At 45.9% G+C, this 12,800-nt stretch overlaps 1 protein-coding gene across 2 annotated transcripts in view; it reads right to left on the bottom strand.

Moving 5' to 3' along the window:
• Positions 1 to 12,800, bottom strand: part of SCAMP2 (secretory carrier membrane protein 2) — a 31,191-nt gene that overhangs the window by 18,069 nt on the left and 322 nt on the right. The window lies entirely within an intron of this gene.

Raw genomic sequence — 12,800 nt, 5'->3', positions numbered from 1 at the left:
AATAAGGAGGGCCAGAGTGGCCTAATGGAAAGAGCACAGGCCTGGGAATCAGGAAATTCAGGAAACCTGGGTTCTAATCCCAACTCAGCCCCTTGTCTGCTGCGTGACCTCGGGAGAGTCACTTCACTGGTCGGGGCCTCAGTTTCCTCGTCTGTAAAATGTGGATTACATACCTGTTCTCCCTCCAGTTTAGACTGTGGGATAGGGATGGTGCCTGAGCTGATTGTCATATATTTACCGCAGCACTTAGCAGTGCTTGGCACTAGGGCTCTATAGACACTCAGCCAAATGGGGTTCTGGTCTGGTCCACAGAGAGGGCCTTGGGCATTACAGTAAGATACCTAAACCAACGAATTTCTTCAAGGAGGATGAAAGACTCTGGCTGGCTGACTTAAAAAGGGAGAAGGCCTTTGGATTACCAAGCCCAGGCTGTCAAGTCATTGGGGAGGAAGATGAAAAGAAAAAAAGAAGCCAGGAGGTGGGAAGAACATTCTGAAAGCTCAGTCTCGCAGGCCTGGTGCCTTGAGCAGAAACTTGATGGGAAACCACGTAGACAGTCGAGTCCTGCCAAAACCCGGTCAGAGGGCCCTCACGTCGCCCTCGCTCCACCTCTTCTGGATAAGAACCAGTTCCTGTCTGTGTCTCCTGGTTAAACACTTCTGTGCCCCTGTCGAGGGATAATCTTCTCCAAGGTAATCCCCAGACCCAGCTCCGAGGAAAACATAACCAGCAAGAGGCGAAAGAGGAATAATGATAATTAATAATGAAGATGATGATAACTGTGGTACTTGTTAAGTGCTTACTATGTAGCAAGCACCGCACTAAACATTGGGATAGACTCAAGATCAGCAGGTCTCACACGGGAACGGGGGCTGAATCCCCATTTCGCAGATGAGGGAACTGAGGCCCAGAGAAAGTGACCTGCTCAAGATCACATAACATAATGGGCGGGGCTGGAATTAGAACCCAGGTCCTCCGCTTCCCAGGCCTGGGCTCTTTCCACTAGGCCATGCTGCTTTTCAGAGCTCAAGGCTGCCAGGGAGGGCCTGGCTGTCTTCACTGTTGCAACAGAAATCCAGATTCAAGGATGTCGCACTACCAAACCCTCGGCTATCAAGGACAGTTACATCAAGTGGCTTTCCCTAATGGAAAGAGCAGGGAACTGGATGTCAGAAGACCTAGGTTATCATCCCAGCTCCACCACGTGCCAACTGTGTGACTTTGGGCAAGTTGGCTGACTTGTAAAATGGGGATTAAATACTTAGACTCCCTCCCTTCTTCCACAGTGAGTTCCTTGAGGGACAGGGCCTGTGTCTGATATTTGATTTTTTACAAAAATACGGCATTTAAGCGCTTACTACATGTCAGGCACTGTTCTAAGCACTGGTATCTAAGTTAATCAGGTCAAACATAGACCTTGTCCCATATGGGGATCATAGGTGTCGAACCCCCATTTTGCAGTTATGGCAACTGAGGCACAGAAAAATGAAGTGACTTGCCCAACATCATACCGCAGGCAAATACTGGAGCCGGAATTAGAACCCAGGTCCTCGGACCCCCCAGCCCATGCTTTATCCACGAGGCCACGCTGCTTCCCTGATCTGATTATATTGTATTTCCCCGAGTCCTTGGTACATAGTACATCCTTAAACACCACATTACTATACATTATAAAACATTAATACGTTAATACTTATCATTATATAAGTATAATGATAGTTATTACTATCCATGATAGTAGCGTGTGAAGCGTGGGTGTGAATAAGATAAACCAACATGGTCGGCACTCCTGAACCCCATCTCTCTGATGGGGAAAACCGGCCTTGTCTCAACTGGGCATGGAAAGCCCCACCGTGGAAGACCCTCACAACACTCAATATATGTGTGGGTGTGAACGACAACGATGATGATTTTGGGGGATGAAGTTTGCGAAGAGGAAGCTGAAGGAGAGCAGACTCACTGCCACGGAGCGTTTAGAAATCTGCCGGGTACCTTCCAACATCGAAAATGACTGGACGTACCCGGGACACACAGACTTCACACCAAAGAACGTATTTCCACACCTCACTTGGGCAGAAACTGTTGGTTAATTTTACATTCGGGGTTGGCTAATCCGCTCCCAGAGTCCCCTGGTTCTCAAACTCCGGGGCAGGGCCTCTCCTCTCACTCGACACCGGCCGGCCAGCTTGACGGAAGCCAAAACTTCTCCGGAAAGACGCGTCGGACACAGGAAACTGTTTCGCTATTCGCCTCCCCAAGGAATGCCACTCGTGGCTTCTGTGGTGAGAAAACGTTTCGAGTCCCTCGAGAACGGAGCCAGGACCGAAATGATCGGAACCGTGAGGGTGGAATGGGAGAAAAGGATATGATGTTGACGATGTGGAGGATCTGAGAGCATTACTTATTCAGGACAGACTCCACCCCCACCTCAGGCTGTTTCACTGAGGCTGCAGCTTTCTGGGGCAGTCTAGCAGGAACATTAGGTTTTAAAAAATGGGCCCTAGCTCCGGGCTGGGTGACCCGAACTGTTTTTGCTTACTGGAAAAAAAAAAATTTCTCAGATATTCAAGCCAATGCAGCGCCCTGAATGTCACCTGAGTGGGAATTAGACAAGCAAAGGAACCCCATTCAACCCAAAGAAGTCTTCCACTCTGTCGGGGTGGGGGAAAAAAATGACAAGGGGGGAAGGGACTATGGGACACACGAGCAGGGAGCTGTAACTAAAGGAGTGATTACTTCGCGTCCAGGGCGTGAATTGTGAAACCTTCACCCTGTTACTTGCAACTTCCTTTCTAGTTTGGAGTTAATTCATTCATTCAATAGTATTTACTAAGCACTTGGGAAGTACAAGTCGGCAACATATAGAGACGGTTCCTACCCGACACCGGAGCCCCACAATTGGAGTCCCACAATGCCTCCAAATTTTACTCCACAGTAATCTTTTCCTCCTCTGCCTAAAGACTTCCAATGAGAAGCAGCGTGGCTAAGTGGAAAGAGCACAGGCTTGGGAGTCAGAGGACATGGGTGCTAATCCTGGCCTTGCCACTTGTCTGCTGGGTGACCCTGGGCACACCACTCAACTTCTCTGTGCCTCAATTACCTCATCTGTTAAATGCGGATTAAGACTGTAAACCCCATGTGGAACAGGGACCGTGTCTAACCTGACTAGCTTGCATCTATCCCCTAGAATAGTGCTTGGCACATAGTAAGCACTTAGCAAATAGCAGAATTACCATTATTATTTTTATTTTTAATAACTCCAGCAACTGAGGAAGGGGTTGTAAAAGCACACTGCCCCCAGAGAGTAAAAGAGGAAGGGAGTAGGAAGTTTAAAATTTTTCATTCTCCAAAGACTATCACTGCATGTTGCCTAGGGAAGAAAAACCAACAATTGTGGTATCTGTTGAGTGTTTGCTATGAGCCCAGCACTGAAGTCGATACAAGATATGTGGGTCAGACACAGTCTACAGGGAAGGACGAACAATCCGCTTATCCCTATTTTTTAACAGATGAGGAAACTGAGGCATGGAGAAGTTCTGACATAAAAATTATTCATTTATATTAACGCTTGTCTCCCCCCGCAGACTGTAAACTGATGTGGGCAGGAAAGGTGTCTACACACTCTGTTGTACTCTCTCAAGTGCTTAGTACAGGGCTTTGTGCATAGTAAGGACCCAACGAATACCCAACGAATTGACTGCCTGCCCAAAGTTACCTGGCGGGAGTGGGGCAGAGCCGGGATTAGAACTCAAAGAATTCGGCCTGAACATCATTTTGTCGTTCAAGGTCAGAGTTTAATTGTTCACTATGAGCTGCCTGCCAACACCTTGAGTAAATGTGCCTTAGCCCGGCACTGCCCTGCCAGAATAATCTTGGCAGCGAAGGGAAAGTGGAGGAATCCACAGTCTTGGAGAGCAGACCTAAAGGACAGAGGGACAGGACTGCCCGGCTGGGGACTGATTGAGCTTCTCATCAAAACCCAAATGGATGAAGACATTAAGACTTGGAACCCAGAACTCTCTTGTCTGCAGAGCAGGGTCCCTGCTAGATGCTAACGTCCACAACACTCCAGGTGTTTCCTGCCTGGCCTCACTTCCTATCCCGGGCTGGCTCTTCCTTACACTTGCACAGCCAACGGGAAGATGACTTCCAGCTTCTCAGGATAATGCAGCCGCCTAAAGTCAGTGGCCAGTGGTCTCCATGATTAAGATTCCGGTCTAGTCCCTTAAACTGTAAGCTGTCGTTGGACAAGGCCTGTGTTCGGCTGACAGGAGGGTCTACCACTCTGTGTACTCTCCTTGCCTAAGTGCTTAATACAGTGCTCTGCACACAGTAAGCACTCAATAAATACCATTGATTGATCTGACTACATTGTATCTACCCCAGTGCTTAGCAAACAGTAAGTGCTTCACAAATGTCAGAGTCAGTATTAGTCTTCTGGGATCCAGGAATCGTCAATCGCATTTATTAAGCGCTTACTGTGTGCTCTACTAAGCGCTAGGGAGAGTACAATATAACAATAAACAGACATAGTCCCTGTCCACAGTTAGTTTACAGTCTAGAGGGGGGGAATCATGTCTCTAAGGCCTGCACGGGGTGGGATCCAGAGATGGGCGGATGTCTGCCCCTCCGTATCATGCCCACCACCGAGACCAGAAATAGAAGGCTTTGTGTCTCTGGTCAGCCAGCTTTTCAAAAACAGGAAACAATTCTTTCTAAACATACCTCATCGACTAACAAACAAATCAACCGGATCATCGCACTTTATCACTCCCTGGCTGGTCCCACCCTCCTAAAAAGGCAACTCAAAATCTGACACTGAGGAGCACTCTGGTAACCAAGTACAAAAAATATACTAGCTCACATAAATTTGTCTCAGAGAGAGATACCGTGATAGGCAAACGAATGAAAGCGGCAACCTTTTACTTGCCTGGCAAAGCCCCATTTTTCGCTTTGGGAAGCGTGAGCGACTATTTCCAAGGTTATTTTTATAAATCTGCCAAAAAATGTTGGATAAATGCACTGCACTCTCACAATACCGAGCGACTAGAAGATAAAGTGAGCCACAATGTTCCTTTAAGAATGAGCAGTTTCTTGTTAGTAAACTGCCTGAGTCCGAAATTGAGAATGAGATGTTTTCCTCCTCCCTTTGCTAAAGTAGACTGACTGATCCGGGTAGCGAAAGTTCTGAAACTGGGAGTCCGTTGTTGGGTAGGGACCGTCTCTATATGTTGCCAACTTGTACTTCCCTAGTGCTTAGTACAGTGCTCTGCACACAGTAAGCGCTCAATAAATACGATTGAATGAATGTAGGAATGAAAGTTTTGCACCTCAGAGAGGGGCTGAGAACAGGGAAGCTGGGAGTTGAGAAAATACTAGGCCTCCAGGGCCTAAATCTGGAGTCCCCTTGAAGGACAGCTCTGTCGACAACCCCAGAAGCTCCCTTTAAGGTCTGAGGAGACTTCTGAGAAGCCAAGGCTTTAAGACTCGACACCACAGAAAACACAGAAAGTGAACTTTCCAAAGTTACAGAGCCCTTGGATGGCTAATAAAACAGAATACCTGTAGTGAACTGGAAAAGCTTCCCAAGTTTGGACCAATGTTTGCCCTGCCCTTTCCCTTATCTGTAATTTATTTTAATGCCTCCCTCCCTGCCTAGATTGTAAATTCCTTGTATGCAGGGATGAGAAGCAGTGTGGGCCCACAGGAAAGAGCCAGGGCGTCAGAAGACCTGGGTTCTAATCCCAACTCTGCCAATGGCCAGTTGTGTGACCCTGGGCAAGTCACTTAACTTCTCCGTGCCTCAATTTTTCTCACCTGTAAAAAGGGGATTAACTACCTGTTCTTCCTCCTACTTTGACCGTGAGCCCCATGTGGGGCAGGGACTGTGTCCAACCTGACAGTAAATGCTAACAAGCATTTAGAGAAGGAGCGTGGCTCCGAGGAAAGAGCACGGGCTTGGGAGTCAGATGTCATGGGTTCTAATCCCGGCTCCACCACTTGTCAGCTGTGTGACTTTGGCCAAGTCACTTAACTTCTCTATGCCTCAGTTCCCTCATCTGGAAAATGGGGTTTAAGACTGTGAGCCCTAAGTGGGACAACCTGATTACCTTGTAAACCCCTAGGGCTTAGAACAGTGCTCGGCACATAGAAAGCGCTTAACAAATGCCATCATTATTATTAACAAATGCCAATTAAAAAAAAAATTATCATGACTACCAACTTTAATGTACGTCCTCTCTCAAGTGCTTAGTATAGTGCTCTGCACACAGTAAGCGCTCAATAAATACCATTGATTGAATGGGTTGGTGAGGGTCCTGACTATTATTCTTCTCAAGATTGTAAGTGCTTGAGGGCAGAGAATTTGTCTCAACTCTGTTGTACTGTATTCTCCCAAGCGGTTAGTACAGGGCCTTGGAAACAGTAAGTGCGCACCGTTCCTAGAAGAGAGCACTATTATTTTTCCCTTATGAGTCTGTTCCCCCGTTTCTAGATTGAGTCCCCTGTGAGGCGTGCCCGAATCAGTCTCCTTGAATGACAGTGCCTCACCCCACACGATGCCATTACTCTCCTAGAACTGGATCCGAACTAGTGACCAGAGATCATCACTTTAAGCTGAAAGCCACTAAGCCAACAAGAGAAAGGAACTTGTCCCACAGTCCTAAGATAATAGTTTTGGGTGCTATCAGAACAAAGGGGGAAGATTTCAAACGAGTGTCTTCATGTCTGCAATTACTAATAACATCGTGTTACCAGAGCCGGGTTCCTAGTTACGGAGAACTCACGGCTTACTGCCCCCGCTCTCTTCCATAATCCATGGCATTTATTGGGCATTTACTGTGGGCAAAGCACTGAATTAAGCACAATACCACAGAATCGGTAGATACGTTCCCTGCCCACAAGGAGTTTACAGTCTTAAAGGGGAGACAGACGTTAAAAGATGTGCCTCCTGTCCCAGAGAGCTGTGCAACTCGATTGATGATAAATACGATTGATGATGAACTCTACTTTCCCAAGCAATTAGTACAGTGCTCTGCATGCAGTTAGGTGCTCAATAAATGCCACTAACTGATTGATTGGCTGCGACCTGGGGGGGACAGTTGGATCATGGCAGGTTAGAACCCCAACATCCAAAGAACCAGCATGGCCTAGTGAAAAAAGCACTGGGTTACAATCCCAGCTCTGCACTTGTCTGCTGAATGACCCCGGGCAAATCACTTCTCCGTGCCTCAGTTACCTCATCTGTAAAATGGGGATTAAGACTGTGAGCCCTATGCGACATAAGCAGCATGGCCTAGTGGACAGAGCATGGACCTGGGAATCAGAAGGTCAGGGGTTCTAATCCCAACTCCAACTCCGCCACTTGTCCGCTGTGTGACCTTGGGCAAGTCACTTAACTTCTCTGTGCTTCAGTTACCTCATCTGTAAAATGGGGATTCAGGCTATGAGAAGCCGTGTGGCTCAGTGGCAAGTTGTACAGAAACGTTTGGGGCGTGTCACTCCCCTCCTCAAAAAATCTCCTATCAACCTCCGAATCAAGCAAAAACTCCTCACTCTCAGCTTCAGTATGTTTGGTTTTGTTCTCTGTCTCCCCCTTTTAGACGGTGAGCCCACTGTTGGGTAGGGACTGTCTCTGTATGTTGCCAATTTGTACTTCCCAAGCGCTTAGTACAGTGCTCTGCACATAGTAAGCGCTCAATAAATACGATTGATGATGATGATGATCCGCCAAATTAGCTCTCTTCCTCCCTTCAAAGCCCTACTGAGAGCTCACCTCCTCCAGGAGGCCTTCCCAGACTGAGCCCCCCCTTCTTCCTCTCCTCCTCCTCCCCATCACCCCCCTCCCCTCCCCACAGCACTTATGTATATTTGTACACATTCATTACTTTATTTAATTGATGATGTGTATATGGCTATAATTCCATTTATTCTGATGGTATTGACACCTGTTTTGTTTTGTTGTCTGTCTCCCCTTTCTAGACTGTGAGCCCTTTGTTGGGTAGGGACCCTCTCTATATGCCGCCGATTTGTACTTCCCAAGCGCTTAGTACAGTGCTCTGCACACAATAAGCACTGAAAAATACGATTGAAAGAATGAATAAAAGAGCACAGACTCTGGAGTCAGAGGATATGGGTTCTAATCCCGACTCTGCCACTTGTCGGACTTTGGGCAAACCACTTCACTTCTCTGGGCCTCAGTTACCTTACCTGTAAAATGGGGATTTAGACTGTGAGCCCCACATGGGACAACCTGATTACCTTGTATCTACCCCAGGTTTTAGAACAGTGCTTGGCACATAGTAAATGCTTAACAAATACCATAATTATAATTATTATATGGGACAGGGACTGTGTCCAACCTAATTGTCTTGAATCTACCCCAGCGCTTAGAATTAAGCTCTCCTTCTGTCTCTCCTCCTTCTAGACTGTGAGCCCGTTGTGGGCAGGGATTGTTTCTATTTGTTGCTGAACTGTACTTTCCAAGCATTTAGTACAGTGCTCTGCACACAGTAAGCGCTCAATAAATACGATTGGATGAATGAACAGTATCTGACACATAGTAAGCACCAAGCAGCGTGGCTCAGTGAAAAGAGCACGGGCTTTGGAGTCAGAGGTCAGGGGTTCGAATCCCGACTCCACCACATGACGGCTGTGTGATCTTGGGCAAGTCACTTAACATCTCTGAGCCTCAGTTACCTCATCTATAAAATGGGGATTGATTGTGAGCCCCACGTGGGGCAACCTGATCACCTTGTATCCCCCCCAGCGCTTAGAACAGTGCTCTGCACATAGTAAGCGCTTAACAAATGACATCAATACTAACATGTGCCCAATATGATTACCTGGTACCTACCCCAATGCAGTGTCTAGCACATAGTCAACTCTTAAATTCTTTTTTTTGATTAAAAAAAAGAGAACTATGAGGAAGATTAAGCACTGAGGTTGCAGGCAGACCATAGCAGTTGAGACAGACATGTTAAGGAGGGGGGTCTAGAGAAGGGGGACCCCTCCACCCTCTTACTATTCATTCACTCATTCAATCGTATTTATTGAGCGCTTACTGTGTGCAGGGCGCTGGACTAAACGCTTAGGAAGTACAAATCGGCAACAGAGACAGTCCCTACCCAACAACGGGCTCACAGTTTAGAAGGGGGAGATAGACAATGAAACAAAACAAGCAGAAGCAGCGTGGCTCAGTGGAAAAAGCCCGGGCTTGGGAGCCAGAGGTCATGGGTTCTAATTCCGACTCTGCCACTTGTCAGCTGTGTGACTTTGGGCAAGTCATTTCACTTCTCTGTGCCTCAGTTACCTCCAGTGTAAAATGGGGATTAAGACTGTGAGGCCCACGTGGGACAACCTGATCACCCTGTATCTGCCCCAGTGCTCAGAACAGTGCTTGGCACAAAGTGCTTAACAAAGGCCATCATCATCATTATTATTACTATTGAGCGCTTACTGTGTGCAGGGCACTGGACTAAGCGCTTGGGAAGTACAAATGGGCAACATATAGAGACAATCCCTACCCAACAATGGGCTCACTGGCTAAGGGGAAGACAGACAGCAAAACCAAACAAGTAGACAGGTGTCTACTTTTTTTTATTACTTTTATTACTACAATTACCACTTTTGTTAGCCAAAAGTCTAATATTAGTAGACTTTAATTATATATTATCAATAATTAATTAGTGATGGCATTTTTTAAGCACTTACTATGCGCAAAGCGCTGTTCTAAGCACTGGGGAGAAAACAAAGTGATCAAGTTGTCCCACGTAGGGCTGACAGTCTTAATCTCCGTTTTACAGATGAGGTCACTGAGGCCCAGAGAAGTGAAGTGACTTGCCCCAGGTCACACAGCAGACATGTGGGGGAGCCGGGATTAGAACCCACGACCTCTGACTCCCAAGTCCGTGCTCATTCATTCATTCAATTGCATTTATTGAGCGCTTACTGTGTGCAGAGCACTGTACTAAGCGCTTGGGAAGTACAAGTTGGCAACATCTAGAGATGGTCGCTACTCAACAGCGGGCTCACAGTCTAGAAGGGGGAGACAGACAACAAAACGAAACATATTAACAAACAAAACATATTAACACTAAAGTGGCTTTCCACTGAGCCCCGCTGCTTCTCAATATAATAATAATAATGTTGGTATTTGTTAAGCGCTTACTATGTGCCAAGCACTGTTCTAAGGGCTGGGGTAGCTACAAGGTAAGCAGGTTGTCCCACGTGGGGCTCACAGTCTTCATCCCCATTTGACAGATGAGGGAACTGAGGCACAGAGAATCAATCAATCAATCATATTTATTGAGCGCTTACTGTGTGCAGAGCACTGTACTAAGCGCTTGGGAAGTACAAGTTTGCAACATATAGAGACGGTCCCTACCCAACAGTGGGCTCATAGTCTAAAAGGGGGAGACAGACAACAAAAGAAAGCATATTCACAAAATAAAATCAACAGAATAAGTAGGTACAAGTAAAATAAATAGAGTAATAAATATGTACATTCATTCATTCATTCAATCGCATTTATTGAGCACTTACTGTGTGCACAGCACCGTACTAAGCACTTGGGAAGTACAAGTTGGGAACAACTAGAGACGGTCCCTACCCAACAGCAGGCTCACAGTCTAGAAGGGGGAGACAGACAACAAAACATGTTAACCAAATAAAATAAATAGAATAAATAGGTACAAGTAAAATAAATAAAATAGAGTAATAAATATGTACATTCATTCATTCAATCGCATTTACTGCGCACTTACTGTGTGCAGAGCACTGGACTAAGCGCTTGGGAAGTACAAGTTGGGAACATCTAGAGACGGTCCCTACCCAACAGCGGGCTCACAGTCTAGAAGGGGGAGCCAGACAACAAAACATATGAACCAAATAGAATAAATAGGTACAAGTAAAATAAATAAGAGTAATAAATATGTACATTCATTCATTCAATCGCATTTATTGAGCGCTTACTGTGTGCAGAGCACTGGACTAAGCGCTTGGGAAGTACAAGTTGGGAACATCTAGAGACGGTCCTCTACCCAACAGCGGGCTCACAGTCTAGAAGGGGGAGCCGGACAACAAAACATATGAACCAAATAGAATAAATAGGTACAAGTAAAATAAATAAAACAGAGTAATAAATATGTACATTCATTCATTCAATCGCACTTATTGAGCGCTTACTGTGTGCAGAGCACTGGACTAAGCGCTTGGGAAGTACAAGTTGGGAACATCTAGAGACGGTCCTCTACCCAACAGCGGGCTCACAGTCTAGAAGGGGGAGCCGGACAACAAAACATATGAACCAAATAGAATAAAAAGGTGCAAGTAAAATAAATAAGAGTAATAAATATGTACATTCATTCATTCAATCGCACTTATTGAGCGCTTACTGTGTGCAGAGCACTGGACTAAGCGCTTGGGAAGTACAAGTTGGGAACATCTAGAGACGGTCCCTACCCAACAGCGGGCTCACAGTCTAGAAGGGGGAGCCGGACAACAAAACATATGAACCAAATAGAATAAAAAGGTGCAAGTAAAATAAATAAAATAGAGTAATAAATATGTACATTCATTCATTCATTCAATCGCATTTATTGAGCACTTACTGTGTGCAGAGCACTGGACTAAGCGCTTGGGAAGTACAAGTTGGCAACATCTAGAGACGGTCCCTACCCAACAGCGGGCTCACAGTCTAGAAGGGGGAGCCGGACAACAAAACATATGAACCAAATAGAATAAATAGGTACGAGTAAAATAAATAAAATAGAGTAATAAATATGTACATTCATTCATTCAATCGCATTTATTGAGCGCTTACTGTGTGCAGAGCACTGGACTAAGCGCTTGGGAAGTACAAGTTGGGAACATCTCTACCCAACAGCGGGCTCACAGTCTAGAAGGGGGGGACAGACAACAAAACATATGAACCAAATAGAATAAATAGGTACAAGTAAAATAAATAAAATAGAGTAATAAATATGTACATTCATTCATTCAATCGCATTTATTGAGCGCTTACTGTGTGCAGAGCACTGGACTAAGCGCTTGGGAAGCTAGCTCTCTTCCTCCCTTCAAGGCCCTGCTGAGAGCTCACCTCCTCCAGGAGGCCTTCCCAGACTGAGCCCCTTCTTTCCTCTCCCCCTCTCCATCCCCCCGTCTTACCTCCTTCCCTTCCCCACAGCACCTGTATATATGTATATATGGTTGTACATATTACTCTATTTATTTATTTATTTATTTTACTTGTACATTTCTATCCTACTTATTTTATTTTGTTGGTATGTTTGGTTCTGTTCTCTGTCTCCCCCTTTTAGACTGTGAGCCCACTGTTGGGTAGGGACTGTCTCTATGTGATGCCAATTTGTACTTCCCAAGCGCTTAGTACAGTGCTCTGCACATAGTAAGCGCTCAATAAATACGATTGATTGATTGATTGGGAAGTACAAGTTGGGAACATCTAGAGACGGTCCCTACCCAACAGCGGGCTTACAGTCTAGAAGGGGGAGACGGACAACAAAACATATGAACCAGATAGAATAAATAGGTACGAGTAAAATAAATAGAGTAATAAATATGTACATTCATTCATTCATTCAATCGCATTTATTGAGCACTGCCCAAGGTCACACAGCAGACAGGCGGCAGAGCCGGGATTAGAACCCACGACCCCAGGCTCCCCAGCCCGTGCTCTTTCCACTGAGCCACGCTGCTTTCTCTATATTTATTTTATATTATTATTAATGATAATCATCAGGCTTCTTCCCACTGGGGTGTCCCCAACTGCTGCCCCCGCCCCG

This window comes from Tachyglossus aculeatus, chromosome 26, assembly GCF_015852505.1.
Source record: "Tachyglossus aculeatus isolate mTacAcu1 chromosome 26, mTacAcu1.pri, whole genome shotgun sequence".
In the NCBI taxonomy this organism is placed as follows: Eukaryota; Metazoa; Chordata; class Mammalia; order Monotremata; family Tachyglossidae; genus Tachyglossus; species Tachyglossus aculeatus.
The sequence above is the reverse complement of the archived record's forward strand: the minus strand, read 5'-3'. Positions and strand labels throughout refer to the sequence as shown.